Source organism: Triticum aestivum, chromosome 4D (genome assembly GCF_018294505.1).
Source record: "Triticum aestivum cultivar Chinese Spring chromosome 4D, IWGSC CS RefSeq v2.1, whole genome shotgun sequence".
Classification (NCBI taxonomy): Eukaryota; Viridiplantae; Streptophyta; class Magnoliopsida; order Poales; family Poaceae; genus Triticum; species Triticum aestivum.
The window spans coordinates 42,994,932-43,017,911 of record NC_057805.1 but is presented as its reverse complement, the minus strand read 5'-3'; positions in this window follow the sequence as shown (position 1 = coordinate 43,017,911).

Genomic DNA, 22,980 nt, shown 5'->3' with positions numbered 1-22,980 from the left:
TCCACTGCTTGGGGAGCTCTAGGGGGAAAGGCTTGAGGTCGCCTGAGCGCTCGGAGGGGCTCGGGGTCTCCTTTTATAGGCGCTCGAGGTTGGTCCCGCGGCGGCCGTGGATAAGAACGCCGGCGACCGCGGTGCTGTAGCTGCAGGGCGACGTGGCGGCGACGAGCGCGTGCCGACGGGCTTCAGGATAAGCTCGAGCTGTTCACAGGGGCAGCTGGCGTGCGCGGGTGGCTTGGGCGGCGCCGTCCATGGCAGGGGCTCGCTGCTGACGCCGGCGTGCCGCCAAAAGCTCTGCCAGCGGCGCTGTAGGGCGCCAGGGGTGGCGTGGAGAGTAGGCGAGTGTAGTGCGTGGTTCAGCAGGCGAACAGGGGCCAGGGACGGGACGAGACGAGGGCGGCAGTGCGACGCGGCGGCTCAGTGCGCGCGCGTGCAAAACGTGCGCTCTGGGTGCGCCCAGAGCACGCACGGGACATGCTCGACGAAATGCCAGGGCAGCTTAGAGCGCGAGGGGGAGGCTGGCAACTAACAGGGCATGGATAGGGATAGCTAGGAGCTTAGTGGACATGGTTGCTGGGCCAGAGGATCAAGATCACAGTGCAAACAAAAACTCATGTCAAAACTGACTATGCACACCAAGTGTTCGACAGAATGCCAAGTGCATCTAGACAACTCTTGGAGTGGCCAAAAACTCCAGATCAGGGTCTCCCTGGATGTAGGTGATGATGGCAAGATCATTTGGGAAAAACCAGAAACTTGCTAGTGCAAGTTTTGCAAAACTACAGTTTTGGACAGAAAGAAAGAGGTCTCATTGCATGCACTTAAAATCCTCCAATGGGTCCATTCTCCTGGACATAAGGGTTTTGTAGGGAGGGCTACCAGCAGGAAAAAGCTCACGGTCACTAGAGTGAAATAAAATAGGGTTGCAGTACAAATCACCAAACTGGACCAGAATGAAAAAGAGGTTGATTCACTCAAATGTTTCAAAGAACATCACTGGGTTTTAGCATAAAGATGAATTATATGCATCTACTGACCTCTCCAAACTCTTGGAAGAATTTTTAAAGGAATATTTAAATAGGTTGTAGTGCAAAAATGGCTACTGGACCAGATTTGAAAAGTTGATGTAGAGCTCAAAATCTCCAATAACCAAAAGATATTTTTGCATAAAAGTGATGTGGAAACATAACATGACATCCCCAAATTTTGGTGAAATTTTTGAATGCATTAATCCAATGGTTGCAGTGCAACAGAGACTCCAAGTTCTTGAAAAATCATTTTAAAAGAGTAAAGCTCAAGAAAAAGCAAACCTTGCAATTAAATCCACTGATAAAGAATTGTTTTATAGAGAGAGTGTACAAGTCCAATAATCTTTTTTGGAAATTTTCCACTTGAGGTAAAAACCCATAATATCAAAAGGGTAAATCCAGAAAAAATGGAAAAGTTTAATTTCCTGGCAAAATTTTGATTAATAAAACAAGGTCAAAATTTTTGGGGTGTCACACTAGCTCAGCCTCCCGACGCGCTCTTCCTTGATCCACTATGTTCTGGGCATTAGCCCCACCGCCTGCTGGGTTATGTCCATGGGGCGGGTTGCGGTTCCGCCCACTGCTTGACACAGCCGGCTCATCGATATGCCTGCTATAACTCTGACTTGGGTGAGGGGTTGAATGGATCCTCTCACGACTGTGAGAATAAGCTGCCTGTTGGGCCAAAGCCGTCTGAAGTAATTCTCCAGCCCGTCGTATCTCCATTGCCGCCGGTGACTCACCCTCAACTGGTAGAGCGGCCAGTCGTGTCGCCGCAGCAATCATATTATCCAAAGGGTTAGAATAATGATCCAGCGGCGTCGGCACATGTTGAGGCGGAGTCGTATTCAGACGTGGTGGCTCTGTCGCGCGCGGTTGAACCGGTGCCCCCGTCCCAGGCGCTTCACCCCGGTTTACCTCTGGCGGGTTACTAGGCCCTGTTCCAGGCGTGTTAAAGAGATTTCTCACCTCGTAAACCGAAGGCAGACGAGTCTGATGCCTCCTTCTCATGACTTCGTTTGAAGCGTTCTGATCCGTCATGAGGCGGAAAGACTCCGACTGAATCCCTTCGCCTGAGCATCCAAAGCGGCCCGTTCCGCAGCCATCCTAGTATTCTCTGCGTTCAGCGCCTCCTTGGCATGTGCTATCTCATCACGCAATTTCGCAACTTCCGCATTATGCTGATCCTGATCTGCCGGGTTAACCACCGCTGATAACAATGTTGTCAGTTTGTCCAGCAAGTCGGTTACGATTTGAGCCGGCAGGCGCACAAGGCCTCCTGCCCCGGCAGCCGTTGCCGCTACTGACCCGGAGATTATTGCTGCCGCAGTCGAAGAGTTCTGCACTGGTTGTGTACCGGCCGTAAAGATCGCAGCTCTGTTCGGCGGCTCATAGGGGTCCGGAATACTGTCGCCATCGGAACAGCCCCCAAGCCGGCCATCTTGCAGTTGGTACATCGATTCCGTTTCACCAGATGACTCACCATCCGAGTAAACGACCATCTCACCGTCAGATACAGATCTATCCTCAGGTTCCGCTCCATGAATGAATCCCACGAGGGCACGCTTCACGGCGGGCTGAACTCGGGCGGGTCTCGCATGCTGAGCCGTCTTGATGATGTCGGTGTAGATGTACGGCTCAGGGCCTGGCTCGCCGGTCTTGCCGATGAAGACGTGAATTCCGCCGAAGGGGGCCCGGTACCCATACTCGATTGAGCCAGCCTCGGGGCCCCAGCCTGCGTCGTCGATGTAGAGCTTGCCACGACGACTCTTCGTCATCCGGCCCATAGCGTATCCCTTGATCCCTTCGAAGTTTCCCTTTAAGAACTCGAAACCACCGAGCGCTGGCCCCATGGTGGGTGCCAACTGTCGTGGAACTGTCACGGCAGATGTCCTAGTGTGAGGACTTAGTCGTGGAGCCATCGCAACTAGGTTAGCTTAAAGGGGTTGAACGGGACAAAGGACACAAGGAGTTTATACTGGTTCGGCCCCTTGCGGTGAAGGTAAAGGCCTAATCCAGTTTGAGGTGGTATTGCTTATGTCTCGACTACCAAGGAGCGAATACGCTTGACCTAGTTCTCGTTTTTTTGTCTGTCCTCCTAACTCGCCGCCGGGTCGTCCCTTTATATACTCAGGTTGATGCTCGGTGGCTTACAGAGTCCCGGTCGGCTCATAAACGTATCCGGCACGGTGACTTAATTACAACTGCCTTATAGTACAAGTCACATACATATGGCGGTTTACACCTATGGGCCTTAAGCCTCCTTTGGGCCTTGGGCTCTTCATAACTCATCCTCATGAACCGCCATCTTTGATTCCTTCATGGGCTTTGTCTTGTGAGTCGCCAGGAGTATAACCCGGCCCCTCCTGGGCGGGTTAACTCAGTAGCTATATCCCCAACACATAGGTTCGATCATGTATGCAATGCTGTGTACTAGACCTGATGTGTGCCTTGCTATAAGTTTAGCAGGGAGGTACCAAAGTAATCCAGGAGTGGATCACTGGGAAGCGGTCAAGAACATCCTAAAATACCTGAAAAGGACTAAGGATATGCTTCTTGTTTATGGAGGTGACAAAGAGCTTGTCGTAAAAATGGTTACGTTGATGCTAGCTTTGACACTAATCTGGACGGCTCTAAGTCGCAAACCGGATACATATTTATATTGAATGGTGGAGCTGTCAGATGGTGCAGTTCCAAGCAGAGCATCATGGCGGGATCTACGTGTGAATCGGAGTACATAGATGGTTCAGAAGCAGCAAATGAAGGAGTCTGGATGAAGGAGTTCATATCCGATCTAGGTGTAATACCTAGTGCATCGGGTCCAATGAAAATCTTTTGTGACAATACTGGAGCAATTGCCTTAGCGAAGGAATCCAGATTTCACAAGAGAACCAGACACATCAAGAGACACTTCAACTCCATTCGCGATCAAGTCAAGGAGGGAGACATAGAGATTTGCAAAAATACATACGGATCTGAATGTTGCAGTCCCATTGACTAAGCCTCTTCCATGAGCAAAACATGATCAGCACCAAGAATCCATGGGTGTTAGCATCATTACAATGTAATCTAGATTATTGACTCTAGTGCAAGTGGGATACTGAAGGAAATATGCCCTAGAGGCAATAATAAAGTTGTTATTTTATATTTCCTTATGTCATGATAAATGTCTATTATTCATGCTAGAATTGTATTAACCGAAAACTTGATACATGTGTGAATACATAGACAAAACAAAGTGTCCCTAGTATGCCTCTACTTGACTAGCTCGTTAATCAAAGATGGTTACGTTTCCTGACCATAGACATGTGTTTTCATCTGATGAACGGGATCACATCATTAGGAGAATGATGTGATGGACAAGACCCATCCGTTAGCTTAGCATAATGATCGTTAAGTTTTATTGCTATTGCTTTCTTCATGACTTATACATATTCCTTTGACTATGAGATTGCGCAACTCCCGAATACCGGAGGCACGCCTTGTGTGCTATCAAACGTCACAACGTAACTGGGTGGTTATAAAGATGCTCTACAGGTGTCTCTAAAGGTGTTTGTTGGGTTGGCATAGATCGAGATTAGGATTTGTCACTCCGAGTATCAGAGAGGTATCTCTGGGCCCTCTCGGTAATGCACATCATGATAAGCCTTGCAAGCAATGTGATTAATGAGTTAGTTACGGGATGATGCATTACGGAACGAGTAAAGAGACTTGCCGGTAACGATATTGAACTAGGTATAAAGATACCGATGATCGAATCTCGGGCAAGTAAAATGCCGATGACAAAGGGAATGAAGTATGTTGTCATTGCGGTTTGACCGATAAAGATCTTCATAGAATATGTAGGAACCAATATGAGCATCTAGGTTTCGTTGTTGGTTATTGATCAGAGATGTGTCTCGGTCATGTCTACATAGTTCTAGAACCCGTAGGGTCCGCACGCTTAACGTTCGATGACGATTTGTATTATGAGTTATGTGTTTTGGTGACCGAAGATTATTCGGAGTCCTAGATGAGATCACGGACATGACGAGGAGTCTCGAAATGGTCGAGAGGTAAAGATTGATATATTGGACGATAGTATTCGGACACCGGAATGGATACGGATCGTTCCGGGTATTTTTTGGAGTACCGGGAGGTTATCGGAACCCCCCGGGGAAAGTATCTGGCCACTATGGGCCATAGGGGAGAGAGGAGGCAGCCCATAAGGGGTGGCCGCGCCCCCCCCATGGGAGTCCGAATTGGACTAGGGGAGGGGGCGACGCCCCCTTTCCTTCTCCTCCTCCCTCTCCTTCCCCCTTTTCCCCCTCCATGAGAAGGAATAAGAGGGGGGGCGAATCCTACTAGGACTCCCCCCACTTGGCGCGCCCCCTAGGGCCGGCCTCCTCCCTCTCCCTCCTTTATATACGTGGGCAGGGCACCCCTTGGAGACACACCAATTGTTCCAAGCCGTGTGCGGCATCTCCCTCCATGGTTTACTCCTCCGGTCATATTCACGTAGTTCTTAGGTCAAGCCCTGCACGGATCACATCACCATCACCGTCACCACGTTGTCGTGCTGACGAAACTCTCCCTCGACACTTTGCTAGATCAAGAGTTCGAGGGACGTCACCGAGCTGAAAGTATGCTGAACTCGGAGGTGCCGTGCGTTCGGTACTTGGTCGGTTGAATCGCGAAGACATTCGACTACATTAACCGCGTTAAACTAACGCTTCCACTTTCAGTCTACGAGGGTACGTGGACACACTCTTCCCCTCTTGTTGCTATGCATCTCCTAGATAGATCATGCATGATCGTAGGAATTTTTTTGAAATTGCATGCTACGTTCCCCTACAGGGTATTCAACCCAAATTTATTGATTCGACACAAGGGGAGCCAAACAATATTGGCAGGTATTAGCAGATGAGTTGCCAATTCAACCACACCTAGAAAACTAAATATCTGCAGTAGAGTGATCAGTAGCAGAGTAGTATGATAATTTGATAGCGGTGGTACCAATAGGAACAGTAGCAGTAATGGTAACAATAGTAGTTTGGTAGCAATTGTAATAGCAGGAGCAACAGTAGTAACATAACAAAGATTAGTATGTGAAAAGCTCGTAGGCATTGGATCGGGGATGATAGTTTTGTTGGATGGCATTCATCATGTAACAGTTATAACCTAGGGCGACATAGAACTAGCTCCAATTCATTAATGTAATGTAGGCATGTATTATGTATATAGTCATATGTGCTTATAATTAGAACTTGCATGAAATCTTTTGTCCTACCCTCCCATGGTAGCGGGGTCCATAAGGAAACTAAGGGATATTAAGGCCTACTTTTAATAGAGAACCGGAACAAAGCATTAACACACAGCAAATACATGAACTCCTCAAACTACGGTAATCACCGGAAAGAATCCCAATTATTGTCACCTTGGGTATGCAGATCATAACACGTAATAGGTGCATACAACTTGCAAGATAGGATCAAGAACTCAAATATATTCGTGAAAACATAAAGGGTTCAGGTCTGAAATCATGGCACTCGGGCCCTAGTGACAAGCATTAAGAATAGCAAAGTCAAAGCAACATCAATCTCAGAACATAGTGGATACTTGGGATCAAGCCCTAACAAAATTAACTCGATTACATGATAAATATCATCCAACCCATCACCATCCAGCAAGCCTATGAAGGAATTATTCACTCCCGGCAGTGAGCATCATGAAATTGGTGATGGAGGATGGTTGATGATGACGACGGTGTCGAATCCCCCTCTCCAAAGCCCAGAACGGACTCCAGATCGGCCCTCCCGTTGAAGAACAGGAGGTGGCGGCGGCTCCGTATCATAAAACGCGATGATTCCTTCTCTCTCAATTTTTTCTTCACGAATAGGTACTTATGGAGTTGGAGTTTTAGGGTTGCGGGAGCTGCCAAGGGCCCACAAGCCTGCCAGGCGCGCCTTGGGGGTGGCGCACCCTGGGGGGTTGCGCGCCCCCTAGGCTTGTGGCGCCCTGGTGCCCCCCTCTGGTAATTCTTTCCACCAGTATTTTATTTTATTTCTGTAATAATTCTCCGTAAATTTTCAGCTCCATCCGAGAACTTTTATTTCTGCACAAAAATAACACCATGGCAATTCTGCTGAAAACAGCGTCAGTCTGGGTTAGTTCCATTCAAATCGTGCAAATTAGAGTCCAAAGCAAGAGCAAAAGTGTTTGGAAAAGTAGATACGTTTGGGACCTATCATAGAACTAAAAGTTTTGATTTTTAGAACTACAAACATGTGCCCTACTGGTCAATCTGAACCCTACAACAAAACCCTAGGCCAAATTGCGCAAGCATTGCAAAAATATATGCACTGCACAAGAACCCTACCTTCTTGCCGAAATCTCCAACTTCACAGCCCAAAACCCTAGACTGAAATCACTGCCCAAAAAATCGGCTTTACTTCGCGGGAAGCACTATAGCCACACCCATCCATCGTACGGACCTTAAACGCTCTCCAAATAGAGTGATCCACCGGTTACGTGGAAACCAAAGGAGGAGGAACAGAGCAGAGAGGACGACGCACCATAATCGGGAGGGAAGACACCGTGCGGACGAACTTGGTGCGCAGTAGGAGGCGGTTGCAGACCACCGGTGAGGTCCGGCGATGACGCCATGGATGCTGATGTAAGCCAGCAGCCAGCGCGAGCGGTCGGCCATACCCAAATATGAGGAGAAGTGGATGAAAGTGATTTATTGAGGAGGGAGGGAGAGCAAAGCAATTCAGGTGGTATATTCCTTCAACGGTCATGAAGTGTAGTGCGGGTAGAAATCGACAAAAGGCAAGGGCTAAATGCAAAATGCACAATGCTGGCCGACTCAGCCGAGCTGGCTCCACTTGGCTGCTTCTCATTGGACTAGGACCAAATTTGCACCTTGAGGACAAGTTGTAGGACCAAATAGTACACTTTTTCAAGTTTTAGGACCAAAGTATCACATTCAGGACAAGTTGTAGGACCTGCGGTGCTATGATTGTTCTTGTGTAGTATCAAAAGTAGGTCTAGAGGGGGGTGATTAGACTACTTGACCAAATAAAAATCTAGCATTTTCCCAATTTTAAGTCTTGGCAGATTTTAGCAACTTAGCACAAGTCAAGCAATCAACCTACACATGCAATTCTAAGAGTGTAGCAGCGGAAAGTAAAACATTGCATATGAAGGTAAAGGGAAGGGTTTGGAGAGGGCAAACACAATATAGACACGGATATTTTTGGCGTGGTTCCAATAGGTGGTGCTATCGTACATCCACGTTGATGGAGACTTCAACCCACGAAGAGTAATGGTTGCGCGAGTCCACGGAGCGCTCCACCCACGAAGGGTCCACGAAGAAGCAACCTTGTCTATCCCACCATGGCCATCGCCCATGAAGGACTTGCCTCACTCGGGTAGATCTTCACGAAGTAGGCGATCTCCTTGCCCTTACAAACTCCTTGGTTCAACTCCACAATCTTGTCGGAGGCTCCCGAATGACACCTAACCAATCTAGGAGACACCACTCTCCAAAAGGTAATAGATGGTGTGTTTATGATGAACTCCTTGCTCTTGTGCTTCAAATGATAGTCTCCCCAACACTCAACTCTCTCTCACAGATTTGGCTATGGTGAAAAGATGATTTGAGTGGAAAGCAACTTGGGGAAGGCTAGAGATCAAGATTCTTGTGGTTGGATTGGGATGTCTTGGTCTCCACACATGAGTAGGTGGTTCTCTCTCAGAAAATGAGTAGTGGAAGTGTAGGCACGTTCTGATGGCTCTCTCACAAATGGAGATGGGGGTGGAGGGGTATATATAGCCTCCACACAAAATCCAACCGTTACACACATTTGACCCAACTCGGTCAGACCGAATAGAAGAACTCGGTGAGACCGATTCAGTTCAAAATGTGAACGTTAGGAATCTCAGTGGGACCGACATGATCAACTCGGTGGGACCGATGTGCTAGGGCTAGGGCAAAACCTCATCTCGGTGAGACCGATTGCATGAACTCGGTGAGACCATTTCAGAAATGAGCAAACACAGAGTTGGTCAAGCAAACTCGGTGGGACCGATTTCACGTTTCATTGAGACCGAAATAATTACAATAGGCAACAGAGAATTTGCAAGGCCATCTCGGTGAGATCGAGATCCGTATCGGTGAGACCGAATTGTCTAGGGTTTCTGGCAGTGGCTATGTCAACTGAACTCGGTGGCACGGGATAGATCAAATCTGTGGGGCCGAGTTTGACTTTGGCTTTTGGACATATGTGGAAATGAGAAAGTTGCTAAGGGTTTTGGAGCAATATCACTAAGCACTTTGAGCAAGTAGACCATTAAGAAACACCTCATCCCCTTTTAATAGTATTGGCTTTCCTATGGACTCAATGTGATTTTGGATCACTAAAATGAAAAAGAAGAGTCTTGAGCTTTGCCAATCTTTGTCCTTATCATTTTGAGGGGTCCACATCCCTAGTCCATGCCATGCCAATCATTGAACTTTCTGAAATATTTAACTTGAATGGATATTAGTTCAATGAGCTATATGTTGTTATGAATTACCAAACCCACCCGGGGATTGGTTGCACTTTCAATCTCCCCCTTTTTGGTAATTGATGACAACATATAGATCAAAGCTTCAAAAAATGATAATATGGATGAAATACATCATCGCTTTGAGAAGTATGTGATAAGCAAGAGCTCCCCCTAAATTTGTGCACTATTTAAGATTTGCTTTTGAATGCAAATGCACAATCGATTAGGATCATGGGTCACTCTTCCATGTCACATACATCTTGGTGGAGCGCTCAAAATGATAAGAGTTAAAAAAACATGCACTCATCACCAAGGGTAAACATGATTGATCATACACAAATATCATAGATATCATCATGCAAGCACACATTAAGGCATAGTACGATCAAACACATGATCACAAAAGTATCTCACAAACAAGCACAAATATTGTAGCAGGAATCAAACAAGCAAACGATCAAAGCAAATGATCAAAGTAGCAAGAAAGGCAACAAAAAGCAAAACACACACTCTCTCTCTCTCTCTCGAAGCCTAATGATCTATACACTTTCTCCCCCTTTGGCAACAAGTTACCAAAAAGCTTGAAAATGCATAGTGCTATGCGGGACTCTAGGCACGATCTCCAGGAGCTCTTGAAGTGGTCTACTGGCTGGTTGCTCCAGTGTGCGTAGATGGCGTGGAGAGGAGGGCATCTGCAAAAGCTTCAGCTGACGTCTGTGGAGCTAGTGGAGTTGAAACTGGAGGTGTAACTGGATCTCCCTCCTCCTCTTCCTCATCAGAGTCTCTCATCATAGATAGTTTACCAATGACTCTGGCAATAGTCTCCCTCACTCTCTCCTTCCTCTTCTTTCCTCCAGCAGCCTCTTCTTCTCTTGGTTCAAGAGTGAAATCCATAGTTTCTTGAGTGGAGGCTCTGGCTTTAGACATAGGCTTCCTCTTGGCAGGAGCTTTCTTCTGCATTCCAGGTTTGATTGCAGCAGCATCATACTCTTTCTTCAACACTTCCTTCTTGGAGGTCACTTCCTCCTCAACAACAAAATCCTCATCCTCAGATTCTGAAGTTCTCTTCTTCCTTTGCCTAGTAGCAGCCTTAGGCAAGTTGTTTGGAGTGCTTCTGCTACCATCTTCATAACTGCCTGAGGGACTAGTGCCCTCACTGAGATTCACTTGCTCTTCAGACCTGTTTTGACTGTCACTGCCCTCTGACATGTTTGAAACTGACCCTGTGAATAGATGGGTGTAGATAGAGTGGATGAGCATCACAAAGAATAGTTATTTTGCAAAAATATTGAGACAAAAACTTAACTTTAGTTTTCTGCAGAAAGCATTTCGGAGCTACCGATTTGACAAACTCGGTGACACCGAAGCATTTACAGAATCTAAACATGCATTCGGTCAGACGGAAATGCAGTTCAGTGACTCCGAGATGCTAGGGTTTCACAGAGTAAGTGATTTCGGTCACACCGGTTAGTACACTTTGGTCAGACCGAGTTGTACTTGTGCAATGGCCTGAGCCAAATCTGTGAGACCGAGATCCTCAAATCGGTCGGTCTGAGATGAGTTCGGCAGAAACCTAACCCTAAGTTTTTGCATCAAATCTATTCTAATGGAATTTTTAGGTGGATAGATTTATCTCATTCGTGGTAAGAACAGTGGCAATGATCTTTTTTGCAAGAATCAGAATAAGAGAATGCACAAAGAGGTCGAGTTCGTACCCTAACTTGGCGACGAACTCGCTACGGCGACAACGGCGATGAGATTTCCATTGACGGCGATGGAGACCAGCGGCAGGAGGCACTAGCGACGACGGCGACGATCTGGAAACCAAGTGGGCGGTAGACCTGGGAAGGCGTGGTCGAGTGGTTTGGAGAAATTTCCAAATTTTCAACCCGCGGTATATATACCCAGTCACTGTCGGTGTGACCGACTGGAACGACTCGATGGCACCAAGACGCAAAACTGCTAGCAGTTACTGCAAATCGGTTGCACCGAGATGAAAACCTAGATCAACTTAATGAATTCGGTGAGGCCGAGTAGGATGAATTGGTCTGACCGAGATGCATTAAGAGTTTTTCGAAGTTTAAGCCCTTGACGGATCAATGGCTCCGAGTTCTCCTCACCCGGAGGGTCCGAATTCGACTTGTTCAAACTTTGTGATGTAGCATGAATAGAGTTTGAGACGAGAAAAGCATAGATAGCTAGAGGGAGTACTTAGGCATTCTTGTCCATCCATTTGGCAAAGAGAAAAACCAAACAATCAAAGCAACAAATGGATGTCGAATGGAGAAAATTATGCAACCAACATGCTCACACAATAAGATAGCAAATAAAATATGTGGCAAAGCATGCACAAACACTTTAGTATCTATCAAGCAATTGACGATGACTAGGTCATCCATATATGAGTATATTGACTGAGCAGTCAAATGAGAACCATTGATCGTAGGTCATACTCATCGTTTAAGCACAAGTGGGGTTACCACTTTTACATAAAGCATTGTTGTATTCACACAATTAGAGTTGCTTTAGCTCAATTCTTAGAGAAAATCTCCCCCTAGATGTGATATCCCCCCTTAGAGGGATGAACTAACCTTGGGTTTTGTCGATGATGACTTCATGTAGGTGTTGAAGATGTGGATGCTCAATGTTGATGCAGATCATTTGGAGCAATCCATTGGAGTGAGTTGCACTTTCAATACCTACATGGGTTAGTCCCACAAGGAACACACAAGGATATCCATAGACATAGAGTGAAATACACGTATGATGATGTCCATGAAAGCATTAGGTTACCTTGTCCCTTGTCTTACCAACAAGAGGGTTTGTGACTCCTTGAACTAGTGCAAGATATGAAAGTTGATTGCACTTGTCCTTGCCAAAATGAATATGAGTGAAGTATGTTGGCGGAGTCACCCTCAAGAACTCTCTAGTTCTTCTTCTTTGGGACCCACATCAACTTGATGGGAATCCTTGGAGTTGTATTCGTACTTGATGAAGTGAACTTGATGTAGTCTTGGGAACCCACTTGACCAAGGCCTTAGGAGCTTCTTCAAATGAATTAATCTCTTCTTGAAGCTTGTCCTTGCTTTTAGCTTGTGGTCTTGTGGTGTAAGATCATCTAGAGCTTGTGTTCCCTTGAAAGAAGTGGGGTCATACTTCTCTTGTTGAGGAAAAAACTTCGTCTTGGGGTATTGATCTTCTTCCCACTCAACTCCATTGGCATTCAAAACCAACACCTTGATTCTTTCGGTGCCTTCCTTGCTTGCGTACAATTTCCTCGAATTGCTTACTTCCAGCAAGGCTCTTGGAAACACCTTTCTCTATAATTCCCTTCAATAAGCTATTTTCTTGCTCAAGTATAACTTGGCTAAGATAAACATTAGTGGAATCAAGATAACTACTAGAAGCAACAATATTTGATTTAGCATGATTATTGTTACTACTAGATGAATAATCTTTCTTGATCTTGTTGCAAGATTTTACTTGTGGCATGTAAGTAGACAAGAGTAAATGCTTGGCAATGTAAGATGAACTTTTCTTACGTAGATCATAATCGATTGCTTTTAAGAACCCATGCTCTTGCTCTAAATTGAGCTTCTCAAAGCATAGCTTCTCATGAGTCTTTAAAAGCTCTCGGTGATCCTCTAAGGTAGTTTCACGAGCTAAATTAAGAGTGTTTAGTTCTTTAGTTAGACGCTCAATCTACTTATTATCATTTTCATTCGTTTCATCTTGATTAGCATGATTAATAGCAATTTCATCATAGTTTTCATGACTAGTGTTGTCAACAAGTAAATCATCATCACCTAGCAAATCATCTTCATCACTATTGAAATCAACATACTTGGGGTGTGATACCTTAGGGCCTTTAGCCATGAAGCATCTCCCAATTCCTTCATTTGGCGAGTCAAATATTGTTGAGGAACGTAGTGTTTCAAAAAAAATTGCCTACGATCACGCAAGATCTATCTAGGAGAAGCATAGCAACGAGCGGGGAGAGTGTGTCTACATACCCTCGTAGACTAAAAGCGGAAGCGTTTAGTAACGCGGTTGATGTAGTCGAACGTCTTCGCGATCCAACCGATCCAAGTACCAAACGAACGGCACCTCCGCGATCAGCACACGTTCAGCTCGGTGACGTCCCTCGAACTCTTGATCCAGTTGAGGCCGAGGGAGAGTTCCGTCAGCATGACGACGTGGTGACGGTGATGATGAAGTTACCGGCGCAGGGCTTCGCCTAAGCACTATGACGATATGACCGAGGTGTGTAACTGTGGAGGGGGGCACCGCACACGGCTAAAAGATTAACTTGTGTGTCTTTGGGGTTCCCCCCTCCCATGTATATAAAGGAGGGGGGAGGAGGAGGCCGGCCAAGGTGTGGCGTGCCAAGGGGGGAGTCCTACTTGGACTCCCGGTCCAAGTAGGATTCGCCCCCCCCTTTCCTATTCCCACAAGGAGAAGGGGGAAAGAGGACGAGGAGAGAAGGAAAGGCCCCCCCAACCCTAGTCCAATTCGGTTTGGGCTTGGGGGGCGCGCGCCTCCACCTGGCTGCTGCCTCCTCTCTTCCACTAGGGCCCATGAAGGCCCATTAACCACCCGGGGGGTTTCGGTAACCTCCCGGTGTCGTGGTTCTAAGTCTTACAGTAGAATGGGGGGTAGGTATGAGGAGGCAAGATCCTAGCTATGGTGAAGTTGTAGACGCAAGATTTACGAGTTCAGGCCCTTCACAGAAGAAGTAACAGCCCTACGTCTCGGTGCCCTGAGGCTAGTCGATTGGATTATGCATGAAGTTACAGGGGGTGCGAACCCTTGTCCCAGAGGAGGGGGTGGCTTATATAGAGTGCGCCAGGACCCCAGCCATCCCCTGTTACATAGGGTTCAATGTACATAAAGAGGGGACGTTACTGGTAACGTCAACATTAAAGTCCTATAAATGATCATTAAGACTACGGAGTGAATGTCTGACCGTTTTCATCCAGAGTGACCTTAGATCTTCTGTATTCCGAGTAGTTTCTGATATGGTCGAGTGATTATATCCTGGTCGAATGGAATTGGGTTATCCGAGTGGAACCCACGGTCCAGTGGGTTGCATCTTGTGGTGACTTTAGTCGGTAGAATTCGCTATCCTTTGAATGTCCCTGACTGTAGGGTAGTGTCCTTGGGAAGGGTGTGTAGATCAGGTCTATTGCCCTACCCTAGGTACATGTCATTGTCATTAGCCCCCAAATGGTTCTGGGTCCGAGTGGAGATGGAGTTGAAGATGGTTCCGACCCAATTTTCATGCTTTGGAGGCATTTTACTTGGATTGGTCAACCATGCAAAAACTTCAACCTCATTTTCAGTCGCCTGGAGCCATTCAGAGGTTGTCTAGTGAATTTTGTTGACAACCTTCGGGTGCTGATATGGCATAAAAACTTTGGCGCGATCGACTGCGCTGCCGTCTCCGGATCTCACGGGATTCAAAATTTGGGGAAGCGCGCGGGATGGAGAGGGCGGCAGTAAGTGGAGTGGATTAGGCAGGGACGCCTCGATTCTCGCACCACCTTTTTCGCCACGTATCGAGCGTGCGACTGTTGCGGGATATGACAGGATTGCCCGGACCCACAAGTCAGTCACTCGGGGAATAGGACCATATAAGGCGTCTGCGCCGGTGTTTTTTTGCATAGTGCGCTCCATTTTCTTCCTCCCTCCCCTGTTTTTCCACTGCATCCGCCTCCACCCTCAGCGCCGCCGCCCAGCTCGAGCTTGACTCACCGCGATGGGGAAGGACAAGACGGCGGCTCTGGAGTGCGCGAAGAAGGCGACGGCGAAGGCGAAGGGGAAGAAGACGAGCCGGGGAGGGTCATCGTCAAGATCTGGCCTTTCGCCCGGCTGGATCCAGGGCGACTGGATTCGGTTGACGATTCAGCAGGAAGATCTGGAGGATCTGGTTGAGGGGGGATTGATTCCCCATGGTTCTTGGCGGCTTCCAGAGGACGAGACCGAGCCGCGGCCGCAGGAGGGTGGGTGTGTCCTTCTTGCGACTCACGTCGACCGCGGTTTCTCTTTGCCTCCCCATCCTTTCTTCCGGGGTTTTCTGAACTTTTTTGGAGCCCAACTTCATCAACTTTCTCCCAACACCATCACATACCTTGCTGCCTTCGTGTCCATGTGTGAGAAATTTCTGGGCTGTCGACCGCACTGGGTCTCTTCAAACACATTTTCACTTGTCGTTCTCAGTCTGTAAAAAAGGCTAATCCGAGTGATGAGAGGACACACGTGATCTAGATGTGTGGGGGCCTAGGGATCCATATGAGGGGTAAAAGCACTTTCCCAGCTATGATCCTCCCTGAGTCGGTAGAGGATGGCAGTCGACCTAGTTCTATTGCAAGGACCAACCGACCCCTGGTCAGTCGACTAGCCTCCCTCCGTTTTCCATGGACCGAGTTGAGAAGCCCTCTTCTTTGAAAGTGACTCCAGCTGAGAAAGTGGAGGTGAAGATGTTGGTTGAGCGAGTGGTCCAACTTGTCCACGACAGTGTGACTGGCATGGATTTGCTGGAGGTTTTCCTCAGTCGATGCATCCAACCACTTCAAGCTCGTGATCATCCGATGTGGATGTACTCGGGTATTGACGACACCGCTCAGATCCACCCGGAGGAAGTTGACGAGGAGACGGTGGCGCAGTGGCTGCAGGGTATTACGGGCAAGAAGGACAACCCCAGGGGGTCTAGGAGAATTCCTCCACTCGACAACACCAACGAGCCAGACAAGGTCTGACCTTATCTTCCAAGCATCCATTTGTTCTGATACATAATAGTTCTCGAAACAGACTGATATCTGCTCAATCCCGTGTCTTGCAGATTTATACTGAGATGTACTCGATGCCCAATGGAGAGCAGGTGCAGGAGCAAGAGCAGGAAGGAGAGGTGAGTGGAGGCGAGAGCGGCAACTGGCAATCTGATGGGGGATAAGATGAAGAGAGTGAAGACTCAAGCAATGGCGAGGAAGTCGAGTCTCCACCTTGCTCGGAAAGACGCTCCAAGCAGAGGCAAGACCCAGCGAGTGTTCGTGGCAAGGCGACTGCTCCGACTAGTTAGACCTCAAAGTGCACTCGAACATCTTCTGCTGTGCCGACTGAGAAAGCTCCGAAGCAGCCCAAAGTCGCACCGTCAAAACCTCAGAAGGCCTTGCCCAAGATCAAAGTGGCCGTCCCCATTGCTTCTGGGTAATCCTTCAGTTCAACCTCTTAGTTTTTGCATGACTTGATCTTTGGTCGACTCACTTTCCTGTTCTGACCGAATGAATTTTGAAATCTGCAGTGCTGCTACCTCTGGGACTTCTATTTATAAAGATGATGAGGAAGAGGAGATCGAAGATGCAGTCACCTCTAGCGCGGGTATAACTCTTGTCATCTTGTCTTTACATTATCAGCCATTTTGACGGTCGACTAAACTCTTGCAATTGATTCTTTTGCAGCTCCGCCCAATGTTATTGAGCTTCCAGACGACGATGAAGATGTGCCACTGTGGCCCACGGGAAGGAGGAGCAGGACTTCGGCAGGAAAGCAACAACTAGCAAGACGCCCCAGTCGGTGCCAGCGACGAAACCGGTGATTCAGCAGTCCGGAGACCTCAACCGGGCTTCTGTTACTTTTGCTGTTCCATTGTCGAGTGCACAGCCTTCAGCATCGACTGCACAGGCTCCTGCTTCGTCCGTGCAACCCCATGTCTCAGATTTTCGAGCTGCTGCAGCTGATCCGCCATCTTCAGTTTTCACCGCCCATCATGTCCCAGAGGACCAAGTGAGTGCTGCCAAGGAAGCCATACGCCAGGCAGGCATTATGATGGAGCAGATGAAAGTGGTTTGCGAGGCCGGTCAACCTGCTTATGACGCCAGCTCAGCACTCCAGGCCAACGTCCAGGTTAGCTTATTTCCGACTGATCTTCTAGCTTGACGGTTGTTCTGTTAGGATATGGTACCTGAAAACTCTTAGTGTGCATCTATTTGTCAGTCTGCACTTTGCATCTGTACACCCACTGGGTATTTCAATTTTTGCTGAATAGTGTTTCCTCTTGAGTCGACTAGGTTGTGTCGATTGAATCTTTAAACCAGTGGGGGCACGTTGAGTGCACCCACTGGGTGTAGTCCCCGAGATCACCGTCGAATGTATGATTCGGCGGGGGTCTTTCAACAGAACTTTTCCACTCGGTCTGAGCAGATCATGTCGAGTGGAACCTGGACCAGTGGGGGCAAGCTGAGTGCACCCACTGGGTGTAGTCCCCGAGACCGCAGTCGACTGTGGACAGTCGGCTATGGTCTGAGAACAAGTAATATCTTTCTCTCTCTTTTTTTTGACTGGACGGACCAAGTCAATTGGAAAGTCGAACCAGTGGGGGAACGCTGAGTGCACCCACTGGGTGTAGTCCCCGAGACTACTGTTGAATGTTTGATTCGGTAGTAGTCTTAGAATTCTTTGAACTTGTTACTTTATTGCTCGGAAGCAACCAATCCTTGTGTCTGTCAACTGACTATCCTCTTGACCACAGAAATCTTCTGAACTTCAAGCTCAGTTTGCTGACTTAGAGCAGAAGCAGATCCAGCTCAATCTTGATCTGGAGTTGGCCAAGACGAATTTGCAGAAGGCTAAGGATGATGCTGCTGGTATGGAAAACTTGTCGACTGATTCTCCTGCCATCTTTTCCTTCCTTTTTCTAACTTTGAATGTTATTCTTTGTAGAAACAATGAGACAGGCTTTGGAGAAGAAGGACTCTGACCTTGCGGCCGTACAGAAAATAGCAGAAGAAAAAACGGCACTCGCCGACCAGAAGCTGGCCTCAGTCGGAAAGCTGGAGGAAGAGAATTCCAAGCTGAAGGCTGCTCTTGATGAAGCCAACAAAGAGGTGAATCTTCTGAAGAAGGATAAAGGGACCCTGCACCGACAAGGTGGAAGATATCTCTAGCGCGGATGCTTCAGATTTTGCCCTGATCATCATGGAGAACCAACAGGTCATCCCCTCAGTGCAACCCGACCTGGTTACTGTCACTGTTGATGTGCATCGTCAGGGGATTCGTTTTGGACTGTCGACCCAAGGTTCCAGCCTGCTGGAACTTCTGCTTACTGAACCTATTCCTCGTTAGCAACTTAATGCTGCTATCTTTTTGGCCTTACGCCCCATGCTGGCCACTATGGGACCATGGAGCCAGAGATACGGTCTGAGACAGGATTGCTTTCATGTGGAAATTCAGGTTTCTGAATCGGAGGATGGACTTCAGTTTGTTTCTGTTCCTCACTCCAACAGTCTGCCTGCTTCTTCTTCGCAGGTCATCATTCAGGAGATACCTGACAATGAGCCAGCATCACTCATGCCGCCCGACGCTGCCTCAGATGCTTTGGCTGTCTTAACCGCTGCTGATGCTCAGGATACGGCCATGTCTGCTATGTCTGAAACTGTTGATGCTATGCCTGAATCTGCCTGAATATATTATGTCTGAATCTGAATCCGCTCTGCACAGTCTGCCTCCAGTTTCTGATCAGATCCCAGTTGATCCCGTTGCTGCTGCTGATGTTGATACTATGACAAGTATCATTGAACCTCAAGCTTCTAATGCCCTGCTGCCTCCTTCCAGGGCCCGCAAGGGTAAAGATCCTGCTCCCATTGACACTTCTTCGCTCAGATGTAGCACTCGTTCTAACAAGTATGACGGGTTTCGAGTCAAAGTCCATGATGAATCTCGCCCTTCAAAGTCCAAGGTGAAACCTAGGGTGGTGCCAACTATGCTGCCTCGTGTTGCTGCATCTGAAAGTAAGGAGACGGAGTTCGAGCTGCCACCTCCTACACCCATCACCACCATGCAGAACATTGGCACACAGCTTTGTGCCATCCCTGCTGAAGAACTTACTGAAGACATGCTTACTGCAGGTGAAGATGGAGCTCCTTCGGCCTCCTCTCCCTAGTTCCTCTACCTTTGGTTAGATCATGGTTCTTTTGCATAATTGGAACGTTCTTTGCTGGAATGTCCGTGGTCTAAACTCACCCGAAAAACATTTAGCGCTTTCAAACGCGATCAACTCTTCTGGTTGCACCGTTATTTGTCTGCAGGAGTCTAAAATGCAGCATTTCGACGCCTCTATGCTTAAAATCCTTTGTCCTAAACGATTTGATTCTTTTGCTTTCGTTCCGGCGAGTGGTGCGTCTGGTGGTATTATCACGATTTGGTGTAGTCACATTTTTTTATGGCACGGTATTTTTGTCTGAACAATTTGCGCTCGGGGTGGAATTTTCTTCCAAACAATCGGCTATGCGGTGGAAACTAGTTAATATTTACGGACCTTGCCAGGGAGATCAACGTACTTCTTTTACTAATTGGCTCTTCGATTTGGATATCCCCTCTACTGAGGATTGGCTCTTGCTCGGAGATTTTAACTATATTCGTTCACCGGATAATCGCAACAAACTTGGCGGTGATGTAAATGACATGTTTACTTTCAATGATTTCATCCGAGAGCAATGCCTTACTGAACTACCCATTAAAGGTCGTAATTTTACTTGGTCGAATATGCAACAGACCCCCTCCTTGAACAGCTCGATTGGTTCTTCACATCACTGAATTGGACGGCCACATTCCCTAACACTCTTGTGATGCCCCTCGGACGGCCTGTTTCTGACCATACTCCATGCTATGTCTCCATTCAAACCTCCATTCCGAAAAGTAGACTGTTTAGGTTTGAAACCTTTTGGATTGCACATCTGGGCTTCTTCGACGTTGTCACACAAGCTTGGAACAAGCCTGTCAAGCATGGGAGAAATCTTAATGCGGCAGCTAGCTTGTGTCAAAAGCTTAAGAATCTTCGACATGCTCTCAGCCGTTGGAGTAAAAGTATTTCTCGTCCGAAAATTGCCATTGAAAATACAAACAAAGCCCTACTGGAGATTGATAATATAGCTGATAAGTGCTCATTGACAATACCTGAGGGGAATTTCCAGCGCATCCTTAAGACCCATTTACTTCGCCTCCTACAATACCAGAAGGAGTACTGAAAAAAGTTGCACCATTCGTTGGATTAAATTCGGGGATGAAAATTCCAAATTCTTTCAAGCCATCGTCACTGAAAGGTACAGGAAAAACTGTATTTCAAGTCTGAAATCTGAGGATGGTATTAGTTTTGAGGATCACGCGAGGAAGGAGTCCATCTTGTTTGAGGCTTTTAAAAAACGCTTGGGCACAGCCACGGTTCCGCAAATGAAATTCAATCTTTCAAACATGCTTCGCTCTCAGGTTGACTTTGATAGCCTTACTGTTCCATTCACGCATGAAGAAATTGACGCTGCGATCAATGAAATGCCGTCGGATCGGGCCCCTGGCCCAGATGGCTTCAATGGTGCATTCTTGAAAGTCTGTTGGCCCATAATCAAGCTGGACTTTTATAGGCTAGGTGAGGAGTTTCATCAGGGGACGCTAAACCTTGAAAGCCTCAACTACGGGTACATCACTTTGATCCCCAAATCTAGAGCTCCGGAATCTGTCAATGATTTTCGCCCAATCACCTTACTGAATTGCTGCCTTAAGTTAATCACCAAAATTCTAGCCAATAGATTGCAGCGTGTGATTCTGAGAATTGTTCACAAAAACCAATATGGGTTCTTAAAAGGACGTTCGATCCACGACTGTCTTGCATGGGCCTTTGAGTATATACACCAATGTCAAGCTTCGAAACGCGAAATCGTTCTCCTTAAACTGGACTTCGCTAAAGCGTTTGATACGGTTGAGCATGCGGCCATCACTCAGATCATGAAGAGCATGGGGTTCAACGATCGATGGATTTCTTGGTTCCAATGCATTTCCTCTTCTGGCAAATCTTCGGTGCTGCTCAACGGTGTACCGGGGAGACAATTCTGGTGCAAGTGTGGGGTTAGGCAGGGAGATCCTCTCTCCCCTCTCATCTTTGTTCTGGCAGCGGATCTTCTTCAAACTGCAATTAATGCTGCCCTCGCCGATAATCTTTTGCAATTGCCTATCCCCTCAGCTGAGCCATCTAATTACCCGGTCATTCAGTACGCAGATGACACGATAATTCTCTTGCCAGCATGTTTGCATCAAGCGATACGTTTGAAAAAAATTCTCACAGACTATGCTGATTCTGTGGGTCTCCACATCAATTTCTCCAAATCTACTTTGATCCCTATAAATACCCCTGCTGACAAATGTGGTGATATTGCAAATATCTTTGGCTGTACCACTGCTAAGATGCCGTTCACCTACCTTGGTCTCCCCCTTGGTACGACGAAACCCTCTATCTCAGACATGACCCCCTGGATCTGCAAAGCCGAGTGCAAGATTACGGCCGCCATGTCGCTCATGTCTTACGCTGGCAAATTGGCTCTGATGAATTCACTTGTCACGTCCCTGGCTATCTATCCCATGGGTGTTCTCCGTCTCCCTAGAAAAATTATTGAACAATTGGACAAGATACGGCGACATTGCCTATGGATCAAGAAAACGGATGATGGTGACAAGTGTAACTCTTTGGCTGCATGGGACATGGTTTGTCGCCCTAAGGAGAAAGGTGGTCTGGGGTTCTCAATCTCAAAGTCCAAAACGATGCCTTGCTGCTCAAACTTCTACACAAATTCTACAATCACCTGGACATCCCTTGGGTTAGTTTGATTTGGAAAACCTATTATGTGGCCACTATACCGCATGCTTCCCCCCTGTGGCTCTCATTGGTGGCGGGAGTTGATCAAACTCATGCCCACGTACCGAGGTGTGACCAAGATCCAAATTCGAAGTGGGGAGACGGCCCTCTTTTGGAAAGATGTCTGGTGTAATCACATCCTCGAGGAGCAATTCCCTAGGGCATTCTCATATACCTTAGGAGAAGATGCATCAGTCCGCAATATGCTTACTATACCCGAAATCGGTGAAGCCTTTCATCTACCTCTCTCAACTCAAGCCCATGATGAACTTAGAAGGCTCCAAAGTATGGTCTCCTCCACTGAACTATCGGATGAGAGAGATATTTGGACATGCACCTGGGGCTCGTCCACATTCAAAACCACGGCGTACTACAAATTTTGTTTCTGGGAGCTTCAGGTCCACGAGGCGTTTCATTGGCTTTGGAAAGCTAAAAGTGTCCCCAAGATCAAAGTTTTTGGTTGGTTTCTTCTGGTGGATCATCTCAACACTCGCAATATGCTCAGCAGAAGACACTATAACATTGGGACCAACCTGGACTGTCTCCTTTGTGGTGAACATGTGGAAGAAACCCTTGAGCATCTCTTCTTTCGCTGCATGTTTAGCACACGATGCTGGCTCAAGCTCAATATCACCTGGCCTGCTACTGGAGATTGGCTACATTTGTTGAAACACCTGAAGACCGGGAATCAACGTAAAATGCTCATGGACACCTTCCTAGTTGCTGTGTGGAGTCTGTGGAAGGAAA